Source organism: Brienomyrus brachyistius, chromosome 2 (assembly GCF_023856365.1).
Source record: "Brienomyrus brachyistius isolate T26 chromosome 2, BBRACH_0.4, whole genome shotgun sequence".
NCBI lineage: Eukaryota > Metazoa > Chordata > Actinopteri > Osteoglossiformes > Mormyridae > Brienomyrus > Brienomyrus brachyistius.
In genome coordinates, this window is record NC_064534.1 from 6,248,082 (window position 1) to 6,261,217 (window position 13,136).

Sequence of the window (13,136 nt, forward strand, 5' to 3'; positions counted from 1 at the left end):
CACACCATGACGTCATACCCTATGGTTCCCCACACCATGACGTCATACCCTATGGCTCCCCACACCATGACGTCATACCCTATGGCTCCCCACACCATGATGCCAGGAGTAACACCAGTGTGTCTCTCCACAACATTGGCAGGATCGGTCCTCTCCCCTTGGCACCATCATACAGGCACACGTTGGTCATCTGTGGTCATGCAGAACCGAGACTCATCGCTGAACACAGTACGACGCCGCATGTCATCAGTCCATGCTTCCCAGTTATGGTACCACTCCAAACACAGCCGTCTCTGTGCTGGTGTTAACGGCAGCCTATGCAGGGGATGGTGAACCCATAGTCCGCTGATGCCAGTTGTCGAGACACGGTGCAGGATGACACAGGATGTTGTAGAGAGTCCAGTACCTGTGTCCGGATGGCAGGCACAGATGTCATGAGGTTCTGTAATCCTCGGCACACAATACAACAATCCTCTGGTGTGGTCTGTCTTGGACAACCGGAAGCTTCACGCCATGTGTGAGTACCCTCACGTGCCCCATGTTGGAACCAATGCGCAACCGTGAGACCTGCAGGCCCCACATGCCGGGCAGTTGCACGATCTGACCACCCAGCCTCACGCAAACCCACAATGCCCCCCTATCGAACTCCGTCAAGTGCTGGTAATGCTGTCTAATGCGTCTACGAGGCGTCCTCTGTGTCTGGTGACTAGACGACCAGCTCCTTGCAAGCTGAATCATTTACATACCCATCACTGGTCTGCACGTCCCCCAAATTACATCCAAATTGGACCATTATTTCTGGGTGCTTAACTGTATTTGTCACTGAGTGTATGAAAATAAACATTTTAAATGGTTACATTAATGCACATATAGATTTTATTTGTATATATAGTTAATATGTAGTATATATATCACAAAGACAAGGAACATACTACATTTGAAAAGTCAGTTGGAAAAAAAATTCACAATAGTGAATTGAATTGTATATTGGCGCCATCTTGCGGCATATTTCATGTCGTATTTTTCTTTTACTAAAAGAATCGTTTTGTGTTGCTACGTGTCCTCAAATGGCACAGAACCTAAAGTTTACTTAAATGATTTTCTGGATCAACCGTTCAGCGTTGAAAGAGAATTGTAAATCCGCCTTTAATTGCGCGCATGGTTTATTTTTTATACTTTCCATTATTAGATAAGAAAATACGCAAAGAAAAAAATAAAAATAAACACATCACATAAACACTTTATTCTTCTTTCAACAGACACTTTATATCATACTTACCAAGACTGTGGATATGACGGTATTCCTTCTATGAGTTATACAGTGTTACTATAAAAGCGAATACCTTTTTTTGGCAAAACCACTTTAATCCAAAGATTAAAGGAGGAATAAAAAAAATACAAATTATATAGAATCACAAAAAGTTCGCGATCTACCACAGATCCATTTGAGGCATCTGGCGACGCTCACGCTTTAAGACTCTCACGCTCACGTAAGAAATCTTACGGCAAATCTATATTATTCCATTATAAACCTAAAATTGGCAACATCAAAAGCGTAGGGGGAGTTTGCAAACCCTACTATTTACAAGGTAATAAAATTGTTATATACATGTAATGCGTGTGCATGTGTGAGCAGACTTGTCTCGAACATCTCACTCCATCCAGGTGACCAAAGTGGGCGACCCTGTTATCAGTGACCATTATTCTGTCCTTCATGCTTCTACCGCATTTTCGCGTTTCATGAACTGCATCACCGCTGACCGCTAGATGGCAGTAAACGCGCGCACTCCACCTGTGTAACTTCATCGCTGTTTCATCCATCTATTTACCTGCGCCGCGAATCGCTCTTTAGGGTGGGAGACACAGACGTGATCGAGCAGGTAACCAAGGGATGAAGAACCCGATGAGATGATAGAATGGAGGCGGTATTACTCTTTAACTTAAAATGAAAACATTATTGTTTTGAAATCAGTAAAATGCTAAATTGTGATTTTTTTTTTCCTTCCGAACATGATTTAGTAGCAGAGAGGTGCCCTCGTATTAGGCATAAGTGTCTTGCAGATTTAATTTTATTGCTTGCTTTATAAACGTGCCCTGACTATAGCGCAGTTTCTATATTCAGTCAAGCTACATAAATAAGTGATTTTGGTTTCTTGGTAACTGCATCGTGTTCTGACAGTTTTAGTTTACTCTTCCAATATACTGCTTTTTTCACGCCTCTAGCTAGTTGCTCCGTCCGTCTCCCTCTCGTCGCCCCTGCCGAGGACTTATTGAACACAGACTATGCAAACACCCCCTTTCTCAGAACTTCCCCGTAATGCGGTCCTACCGCAGTACGTGTCCCAAGTCAAGCTCAGTTGCATCTGTACTGTAACGTTTGTTATTGGTTTCCGTGATTGTGAACAGAAGTTCAGATAAGCTGAGGGAGCACAGGAATGCAGTTCAGGTCTCCGAAGTAGCGTAATACAATTTACCAACGTCTTGTTTATTTACAAGAAGTTTTCACAGTAGTGGAGCTGTGCAGACTGAGTCATTATTAAAACTACATAGACAAACCGTTCAAGAGTAAAAAGTGCGTTTGTTGCAAGTTCTGACAGTTGTTTGTACAGTAGTATGGATATAATGAGCTAAACCATCCCAATAAGTGGAACAATAGTATCTCAGTACAACATCAGTATGCAGTTCGGCTGCTCTGAGTACTTGGCTTATCAACCTCTGAAGTGGTTCTGAGAGCAAAAATGGGTTCTACCTGGTACTAGTTAGATGTACTTAATGAAAGTGTACTTAATAAATGCCCCCCCCAAAACCCCCCCCCCCAAAAAACTAGACCTTTGCATTTATGTGATCAAACTCTCTCCTACACCCTTGTAATGTGGCCAATGAGGCTTTATATTAATGTCCACTAATACTCTTTTCCGATGTCATTCCTTCCTGCTCTTTTGTCTCCTCTGCACCAGGCAAACATACATTACAAGTGATACTTCTTAGCTGCTTCCTGGGGCAGCTGTTCTGGTTCATAATTATAGAAATTCTTCCTATCTGTACACAATATGGGAAAACCTGGCTCTGTGTTTCAGTGTGTCCACCGGGTCTGTACCACAGATCAGTCTCTCGGGGTCTTTGTGACGACTTTCTTTTGCGGTTTTAATTTACAGAAACCCAGCCCAGTCACATTACTAATGTCTGTCTGTCTCTACAGCTAAGTGTCAGAAGCTCTTCAAAACATAATGGAACTTAAGTTAAATTGGTTTTTAAGCTTGTAACCTGTGTAAAAAAAATATACAGCATATATTTATCCTGTTTCCATGTTCCAACATTTACTTTGTTACAAATGGCTGAACCCCACAATGCATTAAAATGAGAGTCTCAGTTCTCCCCGTCAACCTTCTTCACCCCAGACAGCTCAGTTTTCATCTAGCCGAATCTGACGTGCACGCATTGGTGCATTGCAGAACATCTTGTGGCCATATTTGAACAGTCTACTGAAAACCTGCAAGTTGAACATACTTGCTGTCATGAAAGCTTGAGTTATTTCATCTTGACCTTTAGGGCCGAGAAGCAGATGCCCAGATTGGGCCGCCCAGTACAGATACTGGGGATGTATGCCAGTGGCTTTGAAGAGTAATGGCAGAGAACGTACAGGAATGGTTAGCAGTGTTTGGGAGTCTGAAATCTTTGAGGGACACGTAGAAAATGCAGTGGATATTAAGTGCAGGATTATTGTCAGTTATAAAATGTTTCCAAGTGTACATTTTCAAAATAATATGTTAATTTGTTTTGTAGTGTTCGTACTGATCTATAGCACCAGCATTTCATATTGAGTCACTCCTTCAGGCCTGAACAGGACTAAAGGTTTACAGTAAAATGATGACTTCAGACTTCACTACATGCACGTCATGATTTTGTAATTCTTTTCCCTATCAAAATCGATCTAATTAATTGTGTTCAGTGAGAGTGAGCCTTGCGCTTTTCTCCTGACACCCTGTTCCTTCCGATTGCCAAAAGCCCGAGGCTAAATGGACTTGTCCTTACTTATGCTGCATTCCATTTAGCTTGCACTTCGGAAGTCGGAGCTGGAAATGACGTCCCAGCTGAGTTAGCCGTGTTCTAATACAAGTTGGAAAGTCAGTTCTTGTTAAGTTGATCCTGAGCCGTTGTTAGCAACGACAATTGATGATAACGCATTACTCAGTATTTTGTGCGTGCAAACACTGTAGCAACCTGTCCTTAGAAAGAGGCTGGACAGTACTGTATGTGCCCCCAATTTAATGAGACACAAATAAGAAGTAAGTGCCAACAAACAGTAAATAATTACTGCTTTCACTTTTCAAGGTTCTGAGATCAGGGCTGCAGAGATTCCTCTGACATTTAGGAACTCAGACTTCAGGGCGTGTTCCAGTTGAAATTTCTGACCAGGGACTTCCCAGTTCAAATGGAACACAGCATTAGTGCTGGGATGTGTGACCTCTGTGATGTGATCCAATTCCTGCTGGGCAGAAGAGAGAAGTGTGGGTTACCGTATATGGTGCCGCCTTTCATACGAGGTCTTACGGTTGGAGCATTGATAATTAAACATTGCGTTTCACTTATGCAAAGAGCGTTAACCGTGACACCATTTCCAAGATTTTCTATTACCCAGTATAATAATATGATAAATTACTATATCATCGAGATTAAAAAAACATACGATCTGAGAATTAGTCTCCGTGGGTAAGTAGGACTTCCACCCGCCCTAGAGGAGGAACTTCACCTTTCATATCTACAGGCAGCGTTTCCTCCACCTGTTCCGACACCAACTCATCTGTCCAGAGTCAATCAGGTGTTTGACAGATCCAAGTGGGAAATCTGTGGGGTGTTGTGGTTCCACCCCAAACACAGAGTAACACAGATACAGACCCTTACGTCACACTGTGTGACTGTGGCTTCACAGGCCTTGACTAACATTGTCGTTTCTCTGTGGTCACAATGCACTTGCTACTACTAAACACATTGCTGCTCTATTGAAATATGGAAGCTAAAAATCTGTTATCTGTTAAATACACACCAGAATGCCCTCCGCATTGCATGGACCAAGTTCAGATTTTCTCTGCTGAGATACAGAGATCCGTCTCTTCAACATGCCAGATCTCCTAAACGTATCATTCTTCACCTCCTAGTTTGATTCTCTTTCAGTGGTTATTACCTTGGCTCAGTTGACAGTCTTTGCATCTGAGTTCTCGCCGCGTTCCACCAGAGCGTCACCTGTCCGCACCATCATCGGTCTTGCCAATCCTAAGGTGCCGGTGGGTGGGGTCTTCTTGATCAACAGAAGCAGGCTACTGAATGATGGCGCCATTCTGACCCCCCCTTCCCACACACATACACACACAGACCACAGACAATAACCAGGCCCCAGCAAAGTGAGAACTTTAAACGCTCAGAGCCCTGATAAAAGCGCCATCCTTCCCGAGATTGGCTTCATTGCCCACGTGGTTTTATTGGTCCAGTTCTGTCATTGTGTTGATTTAGGCACTGAAAGCATGAAAGTGCTGAAGTTATGAAAAGTCCCGCTGTCTGCCTGAGGAAGATCACTAGGGTTTCTGGGAGCCTAACACCATGACTGTATCGTTCAAGGTGCAGCCAGATATTTTTAAATGTAAATTGGCAGGAAATGAATCTGCGGTCCACTATGATCGCAGTCTGTACCTTATTTTCTAGATGCCTAGCAGATTTTTATCCAAAGTGACTTACGGGGCTCATAAATGTTGACTGAACATCCCGATAGCGATTGTTGTTTTACTCTGAAGCAGTTTTGGTCAGGGGTCTTGCTGTAGGGATGGGACACTGCTTTCTTAGTCAGAGTCTCTGCTGCGGATTAAGAGCATCAACACTGGGCAGCAAAGGAAGAAATAATCTGTTCATCTGAACACGCGACCTGGTCAAAATCGTGGGACAGACGCATCAAAGTGTTGCACTGATAAATGTGTATGCCACACTCATGGATGCGCATGAAAGGAGGTATCATCCATCCATCCATCCATCCATCCATCCATCTATCCATTTTCTGAAACCGCTTATCCTATTCAGGGTCGGGGAGGGTGGGTCCAGCTCCTATCGTGGAGCCTACAGGCGCAAGGCAGGGCAGAGGTACATGCTGAACTAATATCCAATAACAACACATTTCTTGAACCTGGGGGGGGGGTTTCCTTGTTCCACCATAAATGACTCGGCTCAAGAGCTGTGTGGTAATTAGCACAGTTAAATCAGGTGTGTTAAATGAGGGGGAACCCAAAAATGTGCAGGGCTCTGACCCCCCAGGACTAGAGTTGGGCTCCCCTGGTTTAGGGAGTCAAGAAATGTCTTGTTACTGGATATTCGTTCAGTATGATACCTTCTGCCTTAAGCTATGAGCTGAAAGAAAAACATGTTATGACAGAATATGTACAAATAAACGGTAATACAATAAAAAGTATAAAAAGTCTTGTGTTCTCCAAAATGCTACGGCCATGTTGTTGGGTGGCAAGAAGAATGCAGGTTTGGCTGCTAAACATCTCCTGAGGACCACCACAGCCATTCCATGTATTTGTTACATTCTCCTGACATTCCATTTTGTTGATTTAATTAGTGAGTTACCTTGATGAGGTTTGGACTACCCAAACGTGGTGTGCTAGGGTTAGATGGTTAGACACATTAGATCAGGGGGCAGTAATCTTATCCGCAAAGGGTCATAGTGTGTGCAGGCTTTTGCTGCAACTCCCTAATTAGGTCTCTAATTAGAGGACTGATTGGCTGAAGAGTCCTCACACCTGGGTCTGAACAGTTGACCTACAGGTTACCCCAAAAACCTGCACCGGCCCTTTGCGGATAAGATTGGCTACCCGGCATTAGATGGTTACTTTGAATACTGGGGTGACAAAAGGAGAGGTTCTGAAATGGCTAAACTGACGCACTTCAAAGCATAAAATCAGAGTTTTGTACCAACATACAGTCAGGGAAATAAGTATTTGGCCCCTTGCTGAATTCTTAAGTTGGCCCATTAATAAAGAACTTAGAAGTCTGTCATTTCACTGGTATGTTTATTTAAACAGCAAAAGATAGATTATTAACAAAACAAGAAAGTAAAAATCATTATGTAACAGTTGCAAACCAATTTGTCATTTATCTAGGGAAATAAGTATTTGATCCCTTAGAACACATACTTTAGTACTTGGTGGAATAACCATTGTTTGCAAGCACAGCTGTCTGACGTTTCTTGTAGTTGGTCACCAGGATTGTGTGCAGATCATCAGGGATTCTCATCCACTCCTCTTTGCAGACCTCCTCCAAATCTTTAAGGTTCTTAGGCTGTAACTTGGATAGATGAAGCTTGAGTTCCCTCCATAGTTTTTCTATGGGATTAAAGTCCAGAGACTGGCTAGGGCCCCCCATGACCTTAATGTGCTTCTTCTTCAATTCCTTCTTGGGGTGGCTGAAGGGAGGAGGTTCTCATCCAAGATTTTACAGTACATGGCCCTGTCCATCTTTCCTTCGATGCGGTGCAGCCGTCCTGTACCCTTGGCAGAAAAACACCCCCAAAGCATAATGCTTCCACCTCTGTGTTTGACAGTAGGCATGGTTTTCCTAGTCTAGCATTCTGTTTCCTCCAAACACAGCGAGTAGAGTTAATGCCAAACAACTTGACTTTGGTCTCATCTGACCACATCACATTCTTTCAAGCCTCATTGGAATTATTCAGGTGTTCACTGGCATACTTCAGACGGGCCTGAACACGGGCCCTCTTGAGCAGGGGTACTTAGCGAGCACTGCAGGATTTCAAACCGTAACGGCAGGATGTGTTACTGATGGTTTTCTTGGTGACTGTGGTCCCTGCTGCTTTGGGATCATTAGCGAGCTCCTCCCATGTATGTCTGGGGTTAGCCCTCACCATTCTTAAGATCAGTGATGCTGCATGAGATAAAATCTTCCCAGACCGAGGGAGATTGACGGTTATTTTGTCTTTCTTCCATTTATGAATAATTCCACCAACAGTTGTCACCTTCTCACCAGGCTGCTTGCTGATGGTAATGCAGCCAATTCCACCTTTGTGAAGGTCAACAATCTTTTCTCCAATGTCCTTAGACGTCTCTTTGGTATTTCCCAGAGTGATACGGTTGAAGACGTAGACAGGTTAGTGACCCAAGAATACTATTTAGCAAATTAGTGCATTAAATGACAATGATGGCTTGGTATCTGTTAATACTTAATTTAGTATTACTTGTGTTGTGTTAGTGCACATGTACTTGACCTAATTTTTTGCTGGCTTGTAGGGGATCAAATACTTATTTCCCTATATAAATGACAAATTGGTTTGTGACTGTTACATAATGATTTTTTTTGCTTGTTTAGTTAATTATCTATCTTTTCCTGTTTAAATAAACACACCAGTGGAATTACAGACTTCTCATTTCTTTATTAATGGGTCAACTTAAGAATTCAGCAGAGGCTCAAATAATTATTTCCCTCACTGTAAACATAATTTAACCATAATTTCCTTTGGCGACCAAAGACATGTGCAGAGTACTGTAGTTCCTTAGGCACCACTTTATTCAAAGCACCATTTACAAATCTGGAAACGTCACTAAAGCAACATGCCTTGGCATGCAAAGATTCACCTACTCGTTCAAACTGCAAACATGACAAATACAATTCTCTCTTCCTCAGACACCGTTGGAGAGGTTTGGTTGGGTATAAATGAAAATTTTTATGAAAGGCTCTGAATAATATACAATTGTATTTTTTTGCAAAGAAGAAACAAATTTGTATTTCTACAATTACAGTTTACGTGCTTGATTCGTGTTTTATGACATGGGGATAAATGGCTTCCTTCTTGTGTATCGGACAAATAATAAGAGTCACATAGGGTAACCCGGCAGATTTAATGCAAGTTAAACAGAGTAATCAAACAGGCACCTGTGCTGCTGTCCTGTGGCCTGTTCAGGGTTAAATACAGAACAGAGTGACACGCTAATCAGAGCAGGTGTCTCAGCGCGATTGAATGACCAGCCACGTATGTGTGTACTTGCGTGAAGGATATTGAACCCATTACACTGTATGCGTTTAACAGCGTGGACTGGATCCAGTCTCTGGGACACCCCCCAACTGACCCCTTCCCCCTTCCCTGCCATGTCAGGTTAAACCTGTGATTCATTACCAGTCCATCCTGCTAGCTAAATATTTACCCATCGATGTTCAGTGTAATAGGGGGTGTCCGCGGATGGTGGTACCAGGGTGCTGGGGGGGGCCACATTTGTGGGGCAACCCTTGATGGCCCAGTGGGAGTCCAGTTATGAAAAGGTTCTTGGAGGCCACCCCCCCCCCCCCCCCGGCCAGAGAGGGAGCAGTCAGAGTGGGGGCGGGGGGGGGGGGGGGGCATGCCCTAGACTGCCCAGTCGTTCTTGTGCTCCAGGTTAAATTCCAACCTTTTCACCTCGGACATCTGAGCTGTTGTCAATCATCAATGGGAAATTCGTAAGTCATATGGGTGTATTTCAGCTTCTGCCTCTTTTGAGGCACTAATACGGCTTGAGTCTTATAGGTCTCTGTGCGTAAGAACGCCAGCCATAGTCACAGTCTCTTTTCCAGGTTTTCTTCACGTCTTTAAATTATTTTTTCATTTATTCAGGTGACGTCCCGGTCCCCGCCCTGGTCCCGGTCCCGGTCCCGGTCAGTTGCACCTTTGCGCTGATGTTCTCTGCATACTGTTTTAATATATACAGGATGATTCAATGCACATTAGAAAGGTCCTAACATCATCATGTTTGCTGAATTCTGGCCTCCATTCGTAGTGCTGATTAAAATGAAGTTCAGGATGAGGTACGTTTCTGTTCTTGTTAATTATTCCTCCTGATAAGTGTGTATTGCGGATTGTTTAATTAAAGTCTGGATGAATTCTGGCAGCAGTCAGTATAAGCAAATACAGCAGGGAAGGTCTTTGATTGCTGTTAATAAGTGTTTTTTTGAGATTACAGAAATGGCAGTGCATTGCCCTCCGCTCTGTCTCATGAATATACATGAGACACGGCTTTTGTGGCTCTCTGCTCACGTAAATGCTTTGGCGGGGAGAGGGAGAGCAAATTTATATTTGGGCATGCAGAGTTACTTGTAGAAGTTACCCCATTGGTTCATAAAACGAGCCTTTGTAAATGTCAAGCTCTTAATGTCCCTCCCATCCCAAATGCCACTTGTTACATTCCGAAGAAGACCACCTAGACCAAGATAGGAGGGGCAGTCTGCACACTGACGTCTGCTGTGAATTTATGCCTTACCTTTGGGTGTCCACACGAGAATCGCGTCCATGATAAACTGCACTTCTGTACATTAACCTTTAATATTAACCTTATTCTATGAAGCTATTAAATAATATATTAGGTGGATATGAAAGGTCTAACTATCCAGAGTTCTAGAGATGATCAATGTCTAGTGGCAGGGAAAAAAAAGACCATTATAATACCAGGAGATTCATACTTCGATGACCACCTGCTGTGACCATAAATATTAATGGTGAAGACCGCACTGAGAGCTACTCCCTGGGCGTCACTGGCGATAGCTTTGTTTGGATAACAATGGGGGAGCCACGCTGCTTCACAAGACAGTAGCTCACTTGTCCTCGTGACCAAAGATTGAGTTCATAACTTTTACAAAAATGAAGGCTGTTAGTTTTACTCTTAGCACGCAGTCACTACCAAACAAAGGTTGTGACGGTTTAGCTAACTAAAGTATTGATTTTCTTAATCTCCTCGCGCACACAAGTCACCTCCATTCCCACCTGATGATGATGACCTGCTGGAAGATAATAATTCATGGGTCGAGAATTTTTTATGGCATACATTTGCCCCTTGTAATGAAACAGTTTCACCTTAATACCCATAAATAGAATGCACACTGTATAATTCAGGAATTTTCACTAGGCCTGTCAATAGCAGTATCCAGAGGCCTGCAATACCAATCACTTGTTAATTGACCCGAAGGCCACAGAAAGGCGATATTCCTGCAAATGAATAATTCAGGGAACTTCCTATAGTTCCTACCTCTCGCATAATCTACTGTTAATGTCTGTGCTGCCAACTGTGCTGTCTTCCCCATACAGGAGGTCGTCTTTTTCTTTCAGTCTGGTGTATGGTGGTCGTCCTCCTGGACGGGTGAGAAGACTTTAGCCATGAAAGCTCATTCGATGAGATTTCCAACATCTGTTTAACCCACCTCCCAGCAAAACGGGATTGTCTGCAGCCTGATTTACAGACGGCGTGGAATGTTTACCCTGTAGGTGAACCGCTGTCTGTATCGGGCCACCCCTGTCACCCCCATGTATACAGCGGGCTGGCGGGCGTGTCAGCCGGTGCTTGGCGCAGTGTAAACAGATTCTGACAGCGGCTGTAAACCGGCGGAGTCGAACAGGAAGTCAGACACATCCCGTCAAGTGGCCTGTGGGATCTCCTTCCTCCAGATACCTTTTGGGGTGCCCCCTGTGAGAGCCCAATAGCCTATTCTTGGGCTAGTGGAAACACTCGCCTGGACCTGGCCGAGGGGCATGCTGCTTTGGACGCTGGCTGCCCTGCTTCCCAAGCTCCCAGGCCCTCTTGGCTTGGGCCCCTGACCCTGCCTAGTGAACAACTCCCAGAGACTCCTGAAATGTTCATGTGTGTTCTACGGCATGGGGGGCGGGGGGGGGGGGGGAAGCGGGCTTAGGAACTCGGAGATGGAGCTCCTTTACGAATGCCTCATAGCCTGATAAAGATCTCAAATGGCTACGTTTGTTGCCAGTGGCGATACCTGGACAATGTTACATATCTTAGTTTTTGCTTTACAAAAGACCCCCCCCCCCCCCCCCCCGCCATCCACTTTCCAATCTCGCAGGCTCTTGCTGGGGCGTAATGAGCCCAACCTTTGTTTGACTGTCTGGCCCCAGTCTTTTGCTACTGCTGCAATCCTTTTGTTGGATTTATGAATGGCTGACTCTCAGTTTATTGAGGCAGGATCCTCCCGAGCTTCTCGTACATGTCCTGAATATGAGAAGAGACTCACAAACTGGCTGTGGTGTTTTCACAGGAAGTGAGGAGACTGGTTTAGATTAGCTGTGATGGATGTGCTTGCGGGAAACAAGACTGTCCAAAGTCAAAATAAAAGCATCCAGTGCTTTTAATGTCTCACTGCTATCCCGTTATTGATCACAACAGTGAACTTTTCCAAGCCTGCCTTCATATAAACACCCCGTTTCTCAAGCAGAGAATGCGATCGGCCCACCTAGAACTTGGATCTAAACCGGCCTTTGGAAGGATTTCAGTCTTTCTTACTCAACTTAGGACTGATAAAAGCAGATTTGTTGTCCCTGGGAAATTGCCTTTTCCCGAACTTGTTCGGTGAAATCGTAACTGTACACATAACACATTTAAAGCTATTTCATGCCTCTGAAATGCAGTCCACATTTGTTGCAGGCAAAGTTGCACCGAAACTGTTTCTGAATGTTGTAGAAATTAGCATGAACTTGCATTTTAGCCTGGAATAAAGACGAAATGCCTTTCTCACAGATGGCCGGTCTAGGGTTTTGTGTAGAAGCCTGCAAGGTAAAGCAGCACTTCTGTCAGAAGTCGTCCAGTTGAAAGTCATCCGACAGTCAGTTATATAAGATGATGGCCAGGCGGTTAAGAATAGGGACTTAATACAAAGCAAAACCGATGTGTAGGGAATTGGGTGAGACACAGTACAAGTTAACCCTGCTTCTGCAGTGAGCAGTTGCTGCATTTTATAATTGTGTGGTAGCCATGATCCTTCTGTGCTCCAGTTATTTCAACAAAAGATATTGTGGTTATAGAGGTCAAATATTATGTTAGATCTTGTATCCTTGCCAACTTCTCAACTAAAAAAAAGTAAGATATTCATGTGAATTTTTGGGTACTGGTCATTATTTCTGCATTAATTCTATTTCTTGAGCTTTTGCCAAACTCAATACTGCCCACTTTCCAGAGGAAGGACCCTGGATGAGTGTGTTTGATTGGTGGTATTTGGATACTGTTGTTAAAACAAAATGCCACACATTGCTAACAAGGGTGGGAGATATTTTGTGATCATGCTGCAGTGATCAAGAATCCAGCTAATGTTTCCGCTGCTAGCAGGGAAAATAA